The sequence below is a fragment of the Pseudonaja textilis genome, chromosome 4, assembly GCF_049901715.1.
Source record: "Pseudonaja textilis isolate UNSWEBS1 chromosome 4, rPseTex1.2, whole genome shotgun sequence".
Lineage (NCBI taxonomy): Eukaryota > Metazoa > Chordata > Lepidosauria > Squamata > Elapidae > Pseudonaja > Pseudonaja textilis.
This window is the reverse complement of record NC_141993.1, coordinates 14,162,804-14,177,204: the sequence shown is the minus strand read 5'-3', so window position 1 is coordinate 14,177,204 and position 14,401 is coordinate 14,162,804. Positions and strand designations below refer to the sequence as shown.

Sequence of the window (14,401 nt, the reverse complement as noted above, 5' to 3'; positions counted from 1 at the left end):
TCCCTCCCCCCAACGCACTGGCAAGTTGAAAAGCATTAAGGTTTGAAGAAACAAAGCAGTTCAATCTTGACAGCATAATTCCAAAAAAATTAGACTTCCCATAATTTGGGTAATATACTTTAAGTGCCTCAACTTGCACTTGTCTTTTTGAGTCAGACCACACTGCTTTTTTATACATACATACATACATACATACATACATACATATATGTGGATCTTTGGTTATTCGGGTTTTCTCCCACGTAAGATTGGAAGTATCTAGGCAACATTTCGATGAAGTCTCATTCATCATCTTCAGGCTTGTCTCTTCGGCTTTGTGCTTCTCGGAGTAATGTGAGCTTGCAGCTGCTTCTTCCTTTTAACTGCTAGTGGGGGTGTGACTTGATTGGGTGGGGGCTTGACTGTGTTCTGATTGGCTGGGGGTGTGTTCTGTTCAGGTGGGGGCTTGGTTGTGCTCAGGTTAGTCTTAGTTGCCTGGGGGATTTGAGCTGGTGAGCTGTGATCCTGCTGTTCGGCTTCGCGTTCGTGGTCGTGCCACATCTTCATGGTGGGTGTCTGTTTGCTTCATGTATGGGTTGGAGGGGTTTGAAGAGGGTAGAGATGCAGCTGCGGTACGGCTTCTGGTCCATGGTCGTGTCTCATCTTCTGTGTGGGTATGAGTCTGCTTTCTACGTGGAAGTGTGGTGGTAGCATCTTGGGTGGCCCTCGTGCGTGTGGGTCTGGTGTCATTCTTCATGTTAGGTACTCATTTGTACCTAAGGGGTACAAATGAGGGCGGGTTTCCAAATGGCTGGTAGGCGGGAGGTATCATCTCATTTATTCATGCTGTGTGGGCGTTTTTCTATCTCTATGGCTTCTCTGATTATTCTGTTGTTGAAGTGTTCGGTTTTGGCGATAGTTCTGGTATTTTTAAAGTCAATCTCATGTCCTGTGGCTTTGAGGTGTTGGACCAGGGAAGAGGTCAGTTCTTCTTTTTTGATTGAGTTCTTGTGCTCTTCAATGCGTGCACTTATTCTTCTGTTAGTTTGTCCGATGTATGTGGTGGGGCAGGCGGTGCAAGGGATTTCATATACTCCTTGGTTTTCTAACTCAATTTTGTCTTTAGGGTTTCTTAGGATGGTGGATATTTTTCTATTTGTGCAGAATGCTGTTTTAATGTTGTGTTTTCGGAGAATAATCAGAGAAGCCATAGAGATAGAAAAACGCCCACACAGCATGAATAAACGAGATGACACCTCCCACCTACCAGCCATTTGGAAACCCGCCCTCATGAACAGACGAGTACCTAACATGAAGAATGACACCAGACCCACACCCACGAGGGCCACCCAAGATGCTACCACCACACTTCCACGTAGAAAGCAGACTCACACCCACACCGAAAATGAGACACGACCACGGACCAGAAGCCGCAGGGCAGCTGCATCCCTACCCACTTCAAACCCCTCCGAGCCATACATGAAGCGAACAGACACCCACCATGAAGATGTGGCACAACCACGAATGCGAAGCCAAACAGCAGGATCACAGCTCACCAGCTCAAATCCCCCGGCAACTAAAACTAACCTGAGCACAACCAAGCCCCCAACTGAACAGAACACACCCCCAGCCAATCAGAACACGGCCACCCCCCAGCTAATCAGAACACAGCCAAACCCCAACCAATCAGAACACACCCCACCCAATCAGAACACGGTCAAGCCCCCACCCAATCAAGTCACAGCCCCACTAGCAGTTAAAAAGAAGAAGCAGTTGCAAGCTCACATTACTCTGAGAAGCACAGAGCCGAAGACACAAGCCTGAAGATGATGAATGAGACTTCATCGAAACGTTGCCTAGATACTTCCAATCTTACGCGGGAGAAAACCTGAATAACCAAAGCTCCACATACAAATACCCGCGAGAACCTCAGAAAACACATATTGCACCTCTATGGGGAGGAAACCCACCATCTGACCAGGACTTATGAAAAACTTGAAGTCCAAAGAGCTTCCATTTTATGTGACCTCGCATTCCTATCCAACTGCCGAGATCAAAATTTAATTCCCACAAGCTTCCAATTGAAATTCCACACCAACACAGCAGCCACCAAACGCATCCTAAAAAGAACAGAATTGGCCCTAATTAGAAATGAACTTCACACAAAAAGATTTCTCCTAGACCAAATCAACAAAGATCTCCTCACACTTCACCTCAGACTCAGCAACAAGATTCACCCCTTACTTTGGGACAAATCCAAACAACTTACTGTCTGGAGAGCCAAAACACAGACCACTCTCAAGACAGACACACACACCAACAAACTCAGAAAACTACAACAACGCCAGAAACAAACTCCTCCCCCCTCACAGCCACACATGAAACAAACAGTGCACAACATCTCAGACAAGATCCTCACCGAAGCCGAAACCAAGGTCCTTTAGAAAGGATTCAACATTGCTGTCTCTCCCAAACACATCCCCACAGAAACCATCATATGCGGAGTTGAAACCAGCCTGACCAAAACCAACCCTGATGATGCTAATAGAATCAGACTCGAAATCACCACATCCTCTGCACTAGCAAACCACCCAAAAGCAACTTATCCAAAGAGGAACAAACTACACTACGTAACCTGAAAGAAGACACCAGCATAATAATCCTACCAGCAGACAAGGGCAACACGACAGTGGTTATGAACACATCTGACTACCAAACCAAGTTAACCAACCTACTCCAAGACCCCACATACAAACCCCTAAAGAGACCCCGCCACCTACCTAGAAAAATCCACCAGGTACAAAATAAAAGCCTCCCCCATCAGCGAAGAAATCCAGCAAAGAATCATACCCAGAGAGAAATCATCCAGATGCCCTAAGCTTTATGGTCTCCCCAAGATACACAAAGAAGGAACCCCACTTAGACCAATAGTCAGCTCCATAGGCTCACCTCTACAAAACCTAGCCAAATTTCTCACCAAACAACTACAGCCCTATGCAGAATCCATCAACTCACACATAAGAAACTCATTCCAGTTCATCAAAATCATAAAGAAACAAACTTACAACCCAGCGACCTACTAGTGAGCTTCAATGTCATATCCCTCTTCACCCAAGTGCCAATAAAAGAAGCCTTGACAGCCATCCAAAACAAATACAACCCCCCCAAGCACATCCTAGATCTGACCAACCACTGCCTATCCAATACATACTTCACCTACAATGGACAAAAATACAAACAAATCGAAGGAGCACCCATGGGGTCACCTCTCTCACCTGTCATCGCAAACCTCTACATGGAACACTTTGAAAAAACAAGCTCTAGAAAAATATGATCACAAACCCAAACTCTGGCTCAGATACGTAGATGACACCTTCATAATCTGGCCACACGGGAAAGAAAAAGTGAACAGCTTCCTCACACACCTCAACAGCCTAAACCCCAAAATACAATTCACCATGGAAACAGAAGCTAACAATCAACTTCCCTTCCTAGATGTCTTGGTATACAAAAGATCCAATGGCTCCCTAGGACACACCATCTACCAGAAGAAAACACATATAAACTGCTATCTACATGCACTCTCACACCACCACCCAGCAGAGATCAATTCCGTAGCCAAGACACTCATCTCCAAAACAAAATGCTTAGCCGACGAACAACACCTAAAAACCGAACTACACACTCTCACTAACGTGCTAACAACCAATGGATTCCAAAGAAAGAAGATTACCCACCTAATCCAAAAGGAAACCCCAACCAAAATCCAAGACAGAGAACAAGAGAACGGCAAAGCTCTCCTCCCATATATAAAAGGCACTACAGACAAAATCAGCAAGATCCTCCAAAAACACAACATTAAAACAGCATTCTGCACAAACAGAAAAATATCCACCATCCTAAGAAACCCTAAAGACAAAATCGAGTTAGAAAACCAAGGAGTATACGAAATCCCTTGCACCGCCTGCCCCACCACATACATCGGACAAACTAACAGAAGAATAAGTGCATGCATTGAAGAACACAAGAACTCAATCAAAAAAGAAGAACCGACCTCTTCCCTGGTCCAACACCTCAAAGCCACAGGACATGAGATTGACTTTAAAAATACCAGAACTATCGCCAAAACCGAACACTTCAACAACAGAATAATCAGAGAAGCCATAGAGATAGAAAAATGCCCACACAGCATGAATAAATGAAATGACACCTCCCGCCTACCAGCCATTTGCAAACCCGCCCTCACGAACAGACAAGTACCTAACATGAAGAATGACACCAGACCCACACCCAGGAGGGCCACCCAAGATGCTACCACCACACTTCCACGTAGAAAGCAGACTCACACCCACACAGAAGATGAGACATGACCACGGACCAGAAGCCACACTGCAGCTGCATCACTACCCGCTTCAAACCCCTCCAACCCATACATGAAGCGAACTGACACCCACCATGAAGATGTGGCACGACCACGAACGCGAAGCCAAACAGCAGGATCACAGCTCACCAGCTCAAATCCCCCAGCAACTAAGACTAACCTGAGCACAACCAAGCCCCCACCTGAACAGAACACCCCCCCAATCAGAACACAGCCAAGCCCCCACCCAATCAAGTCACAGCCCCACTAGCAGTTAAAAGGAAGAAGCAGCTGCAAATTCACATTACTCTGACAAGCACAAAGCCGAAGACACAAGCCTGAAGATGATGAATGAGACTTCATCTAAACGTTGCCTAGATACTTCCAATCTTACGCGGGAGAAAACCCGAATAACCAAATATCCATATGTGTGTGTGTATATGTATATTTATTTATGTGTGTGTGTGTGTGTGTGTGTGTGTGTGTGTGTGTGTTTTCTTAAGTTTTCACGGGTACTTACATGTATGGTATTCAGCTTTGTTCGGGTATTTTCCCCACGTCATTGTAATTGTGCTTTTAAAGTTGTAGCAACATTTCTGCAGAATCTCATCTACCATCATCAGGATTCTGTATAATGTTTGTCTGTATAGTGTTCGTCTTTGAGTCAGACGAACATTATACAGAATCCTGATGATGGCAGATAAGATGCTGCAGAAACGTTGCTACAACTTTAAAAGCACAACTATAATGACGTGGGAAAATACCCGAACAAAGCTGAATACCATACAAACATACATACATACATACATATATACATACATACATACACTTTTTTAACCAGTCAGTAGTCCTTGAATACTATTATCTGCAAATTTGTTAAAAAAAAATTTTTTAAAGAAAAATAAACAAACTAAACAAACTAATATAAAGAAGGAAACACTGGTGAATTTGATGACTAAATTGCCTTCTTTGACCATATGGATTTGGGGAAATTACTATATTGGTGAAATCAATAAATATTTACAAGGGCACAAATTATAATTAACAGGGAATTGACTAAACCCCATGAAATAAAAAAGGAACAAGACATGGGTGCCTGCTTTCATCACTGTTATCCATTGTGGCCCTTGAAATTTTGAACATAGACCGAGATGGATAGGACATGATGAGAAAACAGCTGATGTGAAAAAGGAGTACATATATTAAGGACATTTTCTTTTTTTTTAAAAAAAGATAATTTTTATTAAACAATTTTTCTTATATACATCATTTCCATTCATTACAATGCTTTCATGCTGATATACATACTTTTACATAAATCTTAACTATTTATACACTTGTCTATGTTGCTTAATCTATCTTTATCTACTATATCTTTTACCTTATTACCTTACTGTCTTCTCTATTCAACTTTATATCTATTATTTAGCCAATCATACAGTACATTCACGTCAAATAATAATCCGTTTCATCTTTTTCCTTTATCTCCATAGTCAACTTATCCATCTCGGTACACTCTAGTATTTTATTGTATTTTCCTCTGATGGCATACTATCATTTTTCCAATTCTGTGCATAAGTTATTCTTGCTGCTGTGAATAAGTGTAGCATTAAATATTTTCCCATTATTATACCTAAAAGTCAAGTCTCCAGTCTTAATTCAATTTCCTGTTTAATTATTTCTTCTATCCATTTTTTTGTCCTTATCCAATATTTTCTCGCTACAGGACATGTCCAACACGTATGGTAATATGTTCTTGGCTTTTGTTTGCATTTCCAACACTCAGATGATCTGTTTGGGAACATTTTTGCTAATCTAGCAGGTGGTAAGTGTCACCTGAGGAACATTTTGTACAAATTTTCTCTATATGATGCCGACATCGTCAATTTATAATTCTTTTCCCACATTTTCCCCATTTCTCCAATTCTATCGTATAGCCCAACAATCATCGTTTCTTTAACCCTCTCCTATTCCTTCTTATAATCCAACAAATAATTATATGATTTTTAAATTAATTTCTCCTCTGGACCTTGTAGAATCTTATCTAATTGCGATAGTTCTCTATATATTCCATGACTTTCTGTATCTTTCTTGAATCTTGCTTGTTTTTGTATATACATCCAACACTCTACTTCAATTCCTTGCTCTTTTAATTCGTGTTTCGTTTTTAATATCCCTTGCTTGTTTAAGATGTCCTTATACATTAGTATCTTATCAAGATTTAACACATTTGGATATATTGATGCTTCCATAATTGATAACCAGATCGGAATTTTGTCATAATGATTTTTTTTTATTCTTTTCCCAAATTAATAGCAATACATTTCTTATTTGGTGTCTTTGGAAATAACTATGCTTCTTGTTTTTCCCATTCCATAAAAATGTGGGCCACCCTAATTGTGAGTCGTCTCCTTCAATTGTCAATATTCTTTTGTTTTTCAACATTACCCAATCTTTCATCCATGTAAGGGCTGCTACTGTATAATATAGTTTCCAATCTGGCAGAGCAAAAAACCCTCTCTGCTGTCCTGTAACAATTTTAACTTTATTCGCGGTTTTCTCCCCAGCCAAATAAACTTTGATATTAATTTGTTTAACTCTTCAAAACATTTCTTTCCTAACTTTATTGTTGTCACTTGGAACAGAAACAAAATTTTTGCCAATATGTTCATTTTTATTGTGGCAATTTGTGCTATAAGCGAGAGTTGTAAATTCTTCCAATTATCCAAATCCATCTTAATTTTTGTTAACAATTTTGTATAATTATCTTCTTTAATAGATATACTTTTCACTGTAAGCCAAATATTTCGCTGTAAGCCAAATATTTAACTTTTCAAACAATTTGTATTTCCAATTTTTCTTCTAATTCTTTGTTCTGTTTCTTAGTAAGATTTTTTGTTATGATCTTTTTCTTGTTTTTATTTATTTTAAGACCTGCTACTTTTCCAAATTTTTCTATTTTCCAAATTAATTTGGGTTCCAATTCTAACGGTTCCTCAAGCACAAATTCCAAATTGTCCGCAAAAGCTTGGGCCTTATATTCCTCTTTTTTATTTTGAGCCCTTTTATTTCTTGCCCCCTCTAATCTGCCCAAGTAACACTTCTAAAGTCAGGATAAACAATAATGATGATCCTTGCCTTACTCCCTTCGATATTTGAAATTGTTCAGCTAACCCTCCATTTATTATTACTTTTGCCATTTGTGTGGAATATATTGCTTGTACCATTCTTATAAATTCCCCCAAAATTCCTAATTCCTAATTGCTTTATAATAAACTGCCAATTCAAATTATCAAAAGCCTTTTGTGTATCTAGAAACATCAATGCTATTTGTCTTCCAGAATGTACTTCATAATATTCCAGTATGTTTATAATTGTTCTCAAATTATTTTTCATCTGTCTCTTTGGCAGAAATCTGTTTTGATCTGGATGTGTCAACTCGGTTAACACCTTTTTTAGCCTTTCTGCCATTATGGATGCAAATATTTTATAATCAGTATTCAATAAAGAAATAGGCCTATAATTCTTTCTTGGTGGTTTGTCTCTTCTTTTGGGATTACTGCTATGTACACTTCCGACCAAGTTTTGGGTAATTTTGCTTCTGCCAGTGCTATCATATTTGTCTCTCATGGCTTTTGTATATTTTTATAAAGTTCTACAAGTATTCCATCTGGGCCCAGGGTTTTATTGTTCTTTTGTTTTGTTACCGCTTCTGCCATTTCCATCATCGTTATTTTTTCATTTAACATCGTTCTTTTTATCTCTTCAATTTTGCTTAATTTTTTCTTATCCAAATATTCTTTAACATTCTTTTCCGTTATATTTTCATGACTGTATAAATTCCTAAAAAAACCTTGAATAATTTTCTTTTTCTCTTCTGTTCTGTGACATATATTCCCTCTGTCATCTTGCAATTGGTATATTATTCTCTTCTCCTTTTCTTTTCTTTATTTGCTAGCCATCTCCCCAGGTTATTTGCATGCTCAAAAAAAAAATGTTTCGCCCTTTTAACTTTTTGTGCCATGTCTTCCCGTGCTGTCAAATTCAGTCTATGTCTTATATGTTCCATTTTCTTTTTAACTTTACCCTTTTGAGGATTGTTCTGTAGTTCTACTTCCAATTCCTTAAGTTCCTCCTGTAGGGCTTCTTGTTGATATTTTTCCCCATTTTTTCTTGCCACATATGCTATTTGTCAATCCTCGGGTATACACCTTTGCTGTGAAATTAAGGACATTTTCTGATAACCTGGTTTAATTTTGGAAAATCCTATGGAAGGAATAGGAATAAATAATTTTGATGTGCTGGTTGGATTAAAATAAGGATATAATGAAGATGTTAACAAAAACATGATGGAAGTTCACAAATAATTAATTGAGAACAAAGTAAAATATCAAGGTGTTACATGACTAATATGAACTATGTGTTATTTCAAAATAATTATGTTAAAGTATGTAATGGAATTAAGAAATATGTATTACAATGGGAAAATAAGGCCTTGGAATTGTAATATATTCAAGTCCAATGTCCAATGTTTGTCAGGTGTGGCCTCAATTTCCTTCTGATGGCAGCAGGGGTGGGATTCAAATTTTTAAACAATCTGTTCTGTGGGCATGGCTTAGTTGGTGGGTGTGGCTTGGTAGTCATGTGACTGGCTGGGCATAGCTTGGTGGTCATGTGACTGGCTGGGCGTGGTCAACTCGACATCACTCACATTGAGGGGGTGCTTCTCCTTGCCTGGCCTCTCGTGACTGTGAGGATGCTGCAATGGTTGTAAGTGTGAAAAACGGTCGTAAGTCACTTTTTTCAGTGCCATTGTAACTTTGAATGGTCACTAAATGAACTGTTATAAGTCAAGGATTACCTGTACAAAAATACAAAAAGTTTATTTGCTTGAAAAAAGCTGCCCTAAATACCAATCATTGGATTAAAAATACCTGCAAGCTGGAGTTACAAATGTGGCAGGGTGCTAGAGCACCTTGAGGAATTAAAATAGTTATAACACAATGATAACTATCAGCAGCCAACTCTTGCTCATAAAGTGAAACCCTTTAGCAGAGAGGTCATTTAAGCTCTCCAGAAAGAGCACACCCAGGAGAAGCAATCCATTTGCACCACTTAAAAGACACCAGTTGGTCTCACTCACCTCACAAGATATCCTAAGGAAATCATCCAGATTTAGAAAGATCACATGCCCCCCCCCCCCGAAAGGCAGTAAAAAGATAACTGCCAAGCTTGCATCCTGCCTCTTGGAAGTACACCCCAAAAGGACAGTGCCAGATACCATTAATGCTGTCATGCCCCTGGTGGAGACTGACTCTGAGGAAGAGGAGGAACAGCCAACAGGGAGTGGGAGTGTGGCTCCAGAGGTGGTGGTGGAGGCTGGGGAACAGCAGAGGCTGGCTGAGCAATCAGAGGAGGATCTAGGCCCAACCCCTATCCATCCTAGGTCATGCAGGGAGGAGAGGATCAGGGAAAAGTGAGGTCTACTCAGGAGGAGATTACCATGGCTTGCAGCTGGGAGCTATGTATATAAGTTTGTAACTGTGTAGTCAGAATTGCTGGAGTCAAAGTTTAGTGTTTACTTTGAAAGAGGTTTATCTTTGCTGGCATTCTTCACATGGACTCTCCTCAGTTATCTTCCTGGAATGTACGATTAATTATCTTGGCTTGTTTCGGAACTCTCGTCAATGCGGTTTGTTTTGGTTTTCTTTTTGCCTCATTATTTACTTTTGTGACTTTAAACTGTGCCTAATAAACAGTGAAGTTAAGTTGAAGGCATTACTGGACTTTAATGTATGTTTTGGGTTTTGGGTTATTTTGAGACTATGGGTTATCACAAAAACAGTAAATAAGACCCCCTCCCCAGATAGAAAAAGAAACCATGAGGCAGGAAAAAAATTCAAACACAATACAAATAACTAAATCACAACAGTAGCTATTGCTTGTTAAACAATTATCAGAACAAATAGACACAGGAACTAGCCAGATTTCTCAACCCAGTTTCTTTTCAGGAACAGAGATTAACTCTTTTCCTTCCAAACAATGCTGAATCGGGAAAATTATCCTATCAATAAACACAGGATTAAATGTCACCAAGCACAGAATTAAATTTCACCGAAAGCTAGTTTTAGACCAAAACTCAGAAAGGGTATGTAAACTCATGTTTGAATGTCAATCTTTCTAGCTAGTCAAGAAGCCTTGTTGAATGTCACTCATCTTGGTTCCTTGTCATTAAAAGCTTCTTTCTGACAGCTCTGCTTCAATTATTTCTTCAAAGTGCTAATCGTTGCATCCCAGCTGGAAGAACTCCAACGGGGGAGTATTTCCTCCCAACAGCAGTATAAAAAGCTTAAAACAACCCTTCCCCTTTAAGAAAGTCAAGCAAAGTACCAGCAAAAAAGGAAAAAAAACTCCAGAGAAGCTCCGGAGACTGGAAGCTTTGTAATAAGGGTTAACGGAGAGGCAGTTTCTGTAAGCAACAACACCAGAATGTTTCCTTCCTGCCTTTCTTACAGGATTAGCCCTGTAAAGTGGAAAAAAACAAAAGATTTCTTCCAACAACTGGTTCTCCAAACTGCTTAGAAAATTAACAACAGGTTCTAACGAATAGGTGAGAACCAGTAGAATCTCACCCCTGGATGGTGGTCTTGGTGTTGCTGCTCCTGTAATTCCCAAAATAGATCCACTGTTGGTAGCAGCATATTTTTCTGGAAGCATAAAACTGGCAGGCAGAAAGTCTATACTGAAACATTCAAATTCTGGTTTCCTAGGGAGGGCAACGGCATGTTTGTTTTTGGCTACTTGAAATGTATATAATTTAAAATTAAAATGAGAGAAGAGCAACAACCAAATTTGCCTTTGATTCAATTTCCCATTTTCTAAAGATGCTCAAGATTCTAGTACATAGTTATGGATTTTTTTTACTCTCCGGCACATGGCACCAGGTTTCAAAGGCAGCTTTCATTGCTAATAATTATTTATGCTAAATGGAGTACTTTTTTTCAGATGTACTAAGTTTCTGGGAATAGTACCCACAAAGAAATAAGATGGAAGAGTACCTATGTGCCTGTGTCAGCTATTGAACATAGACCAGACTAGGAAACCAAAATCATGCAGGCCAATATTATTTTGTAGAGATATAGCAACAGAATCTTACAAGTCTGAAAGTACTTCCCTACTCCCTCCCTCTATCTTTGTAAGAAGTAGGAAGTGTCTTATCTGAGATGTTTTGTAGTTCTACAGCAGGAGTGTCAAACTCAAGGCCTGATCCAGCCCGAAGGGTGCTTAGATCTGGCCCATGGGGCTGGCCTGAAAACAGCAAAGTACTGGCCCATGATGCACCTGCCAGCGAAAATGGAGCTGGATGGGGCGCATGTGGCCTCCGCACCCCATTTTTGTCTGTGACGGGCCTCCTGGCAGCTCTCTGACACCATTTTCGCTGGCAGAGGGCTATCGAAACAAACTAAAAACAAAACAAAAGGAGAAATGTTTCTCCTTTTGCGTTTGAGCATGCAAGAAGGGACAGGAAAGGAGAAAGGGAAAGAGGAAAGAAAAAGATGGAAAGATAGCAAGAAGGAAAAATAAGAAAAGAGGAAGGAAGGAAGGAAGGAAGGAAGGAAGGAAGGAAGGAAGGAAGGAAGGAAGGAAGGAAGGAGAAAGAAGGAAAAAGAAGAAAAGGAAGATTATAATGAGGTTGAGGGAGGGTCTCAGGGAAGTTTTGCCTTATCACTTGGTGACCGCAGGTGCCCCCAACATGAGTCTATATGGCCATGCCCACCCCTTGGCTCTTCAAGGTCAAATACAACCCTGATGAGGCCCTCAGTGAAATCAAGTTTGACACCCCTGTTCTACAGTTACAGTTTTACACTGGACTCAAATTTCTTCTATCTGCTCATAGTCTTGGTAATAGCTCTTCCTCCTGTCCCTCAGGGACATTTTCTTGCCCTGTTATAGCCTGGAGCCACTCTACATCTGCGATTACATTGCAACCAATCAGTAACTGCCATAAAACACCTGGATGTTGAAGGATAGGATGAGAAGCTTTGGTTTTTAGAGGCTACAGAGCCCAGGAAAGAGCCTTCTTTGAAACTGCTTCAAGAACAAAGTCCTTGTGCAATCAGGAAGCATCACAGGTAGGCCATAGGGGCCCGTCAACAGAGAGAGAATGTGGCCTGAAGGTAAGCAGTACATGGTAGACCTGGGGAGTGCTGAGGCAGAGGGGCAATCATATCATTCCACAAAGGTTCGTGCACCTTAATTATGTGAGGTGGCTTTTTTTAATGGCAGCTATGACTCTAGGTCTGAAATTGAGCCTGGCTCTCATTTCAGGCCTAGCCTCACTGCTACTGTCACTACTGCTTGGGGGATTGGTGGGGAGGTTTGCTTTCTGTTGTTTGCAGTGAGCCATGTGACAATCTAGCTGTCAGCCCCTCATCCATCTTGAATCGGATTTGGGGCTGCTACAAGGGAGGATGGGTGACCATGGGAATGAAGGTAAAGTGAGAAGGGAGGATAGCCACAACAACATTCTTTCACCAGAGCTCAAGGGTGAGTCGCTGGAGTTTGGAGGGGAGTGACCGGACTTAGCTGGAGTTCAGAATAGAGTTGGATTGGAGAATGTGACTTGAGGGTCATCAATAAGGGGGTTGGATATGAGTTTAATTTAGCAGGGAAAAACGTGGGATTTCCGATTCGAGTTTTCCCAGATGTACCAAAATGACTTATCTAACAAATTCTTATTTGGGTGAACTTTGTCTCCAAGTGCTGATTTGAGATGGGGAGTTTGGTTGGAACGCTGACACTAGCATTGTCAACTTTGGTATTTTCCAAATTTTTGACACTCCAAGGCCATTACTGATCTACATCTACACGCAACCCTTTTCTTTCTAGGCAATCACCTAGATTTTTTAGCTGTTTTTGATCTTTTAGACAAACACATTTTGTTTTCCCACTTGTTGGACTGGGGCCTGATGGCTGATACACTCATAATAAGATATTCATGATGGAATAAAAACAAGCTCTTTCTATTCCAAGTGTGCAACAGAGCCTCTTGTTTTTGACTCCTGGAAGTGCAAAATTATTGGTTCATAGCCTGATTATTTAATGGTTGTACTACTATACCAGCTTGTGGTTGAGCTTCTGTTTCCATTCTTGCTTAAATCCAAATAACATATTTTCAACATTCTGTGCTTTTTTGAAAGCTAGCTAATGCACTAATTTTCAATATAATCACATTATTAATTCAGCCTTGACTTGAAGCTTCAGACATTCTGTATAGGCATTTGTACAGGTCTTTATGATTTATATATTCCGTATTTGTCCGGATGAATAACTGAGTTTGTCAGCCAGGAGCTATTTGTCTAATTTATTTCATAGGAATGTAGCATCATGTTTTCAGATGGTTAGATACCTGGTGTAGATTTTAATGAAATGGACTGACTGATGCTTTCTAAATTAAGCTGTCCATAGACATTGCTGTCCTATCCACCATGTACTTTATATTATTTTGTAAATCTTAACTATAGACTCAAGACAATACTACCATAATTATATGTCAGTAGTATTTTTATTTGGCTTTTCTCAAAAAATAAACTTATTTTATCAACACAGATAGCTGATAGCAACATTGATAAATAATAATTAATAGGATTTAAGTAACAGAAAAAATAGAAGAATTTATAAAGCTTTTGGCCAAAGGGAAGCCTATTTATTAATTCACTAACCCGAATTACTAAGTAGTACTTCATACAATTATATTCCATGAGTGCAAAATACAATTCAAGTTTGAATGCAGCTAGCATTTTTAATGATTGAAGCGGCTAGTATTTTTAATGATCGCTGTAATGTGTGAATTAGAAATGGAGTGTAGGAGGAAGAAATTACGAAAGTAGACAGACTAAGGTTAAAGTTTTGGGGGCTTGGGGAAGAGTCAGGTAGTGTATTCTAGACATTGACCACTATGTTGCTGAAGTCGTATTTCCTGCAATTGAGTTTGGTGCGGTTTACCTTGAGTTTGTATCTATTGTGTACTCTTGTATTTTTGTGGTTGAATACTGTGAGACA

The 14,401-nt window shown here is 39.9% G+C and overlaps 1 protein-coding gene across 2 annotated transcripts in view; it reads right to left on the bottom strand.

Moving 5' to 3' along the window:
• Window positions 1-14,401, bottom strand: part of USP54 (ubiquitin specific peptidase 54) — a 134,369-nt gene that overhangs the window by 68,389 nt on the left and 51,579 nt on the right. The gene's annotated exons all lie outside the window — the stretch shown is intronic.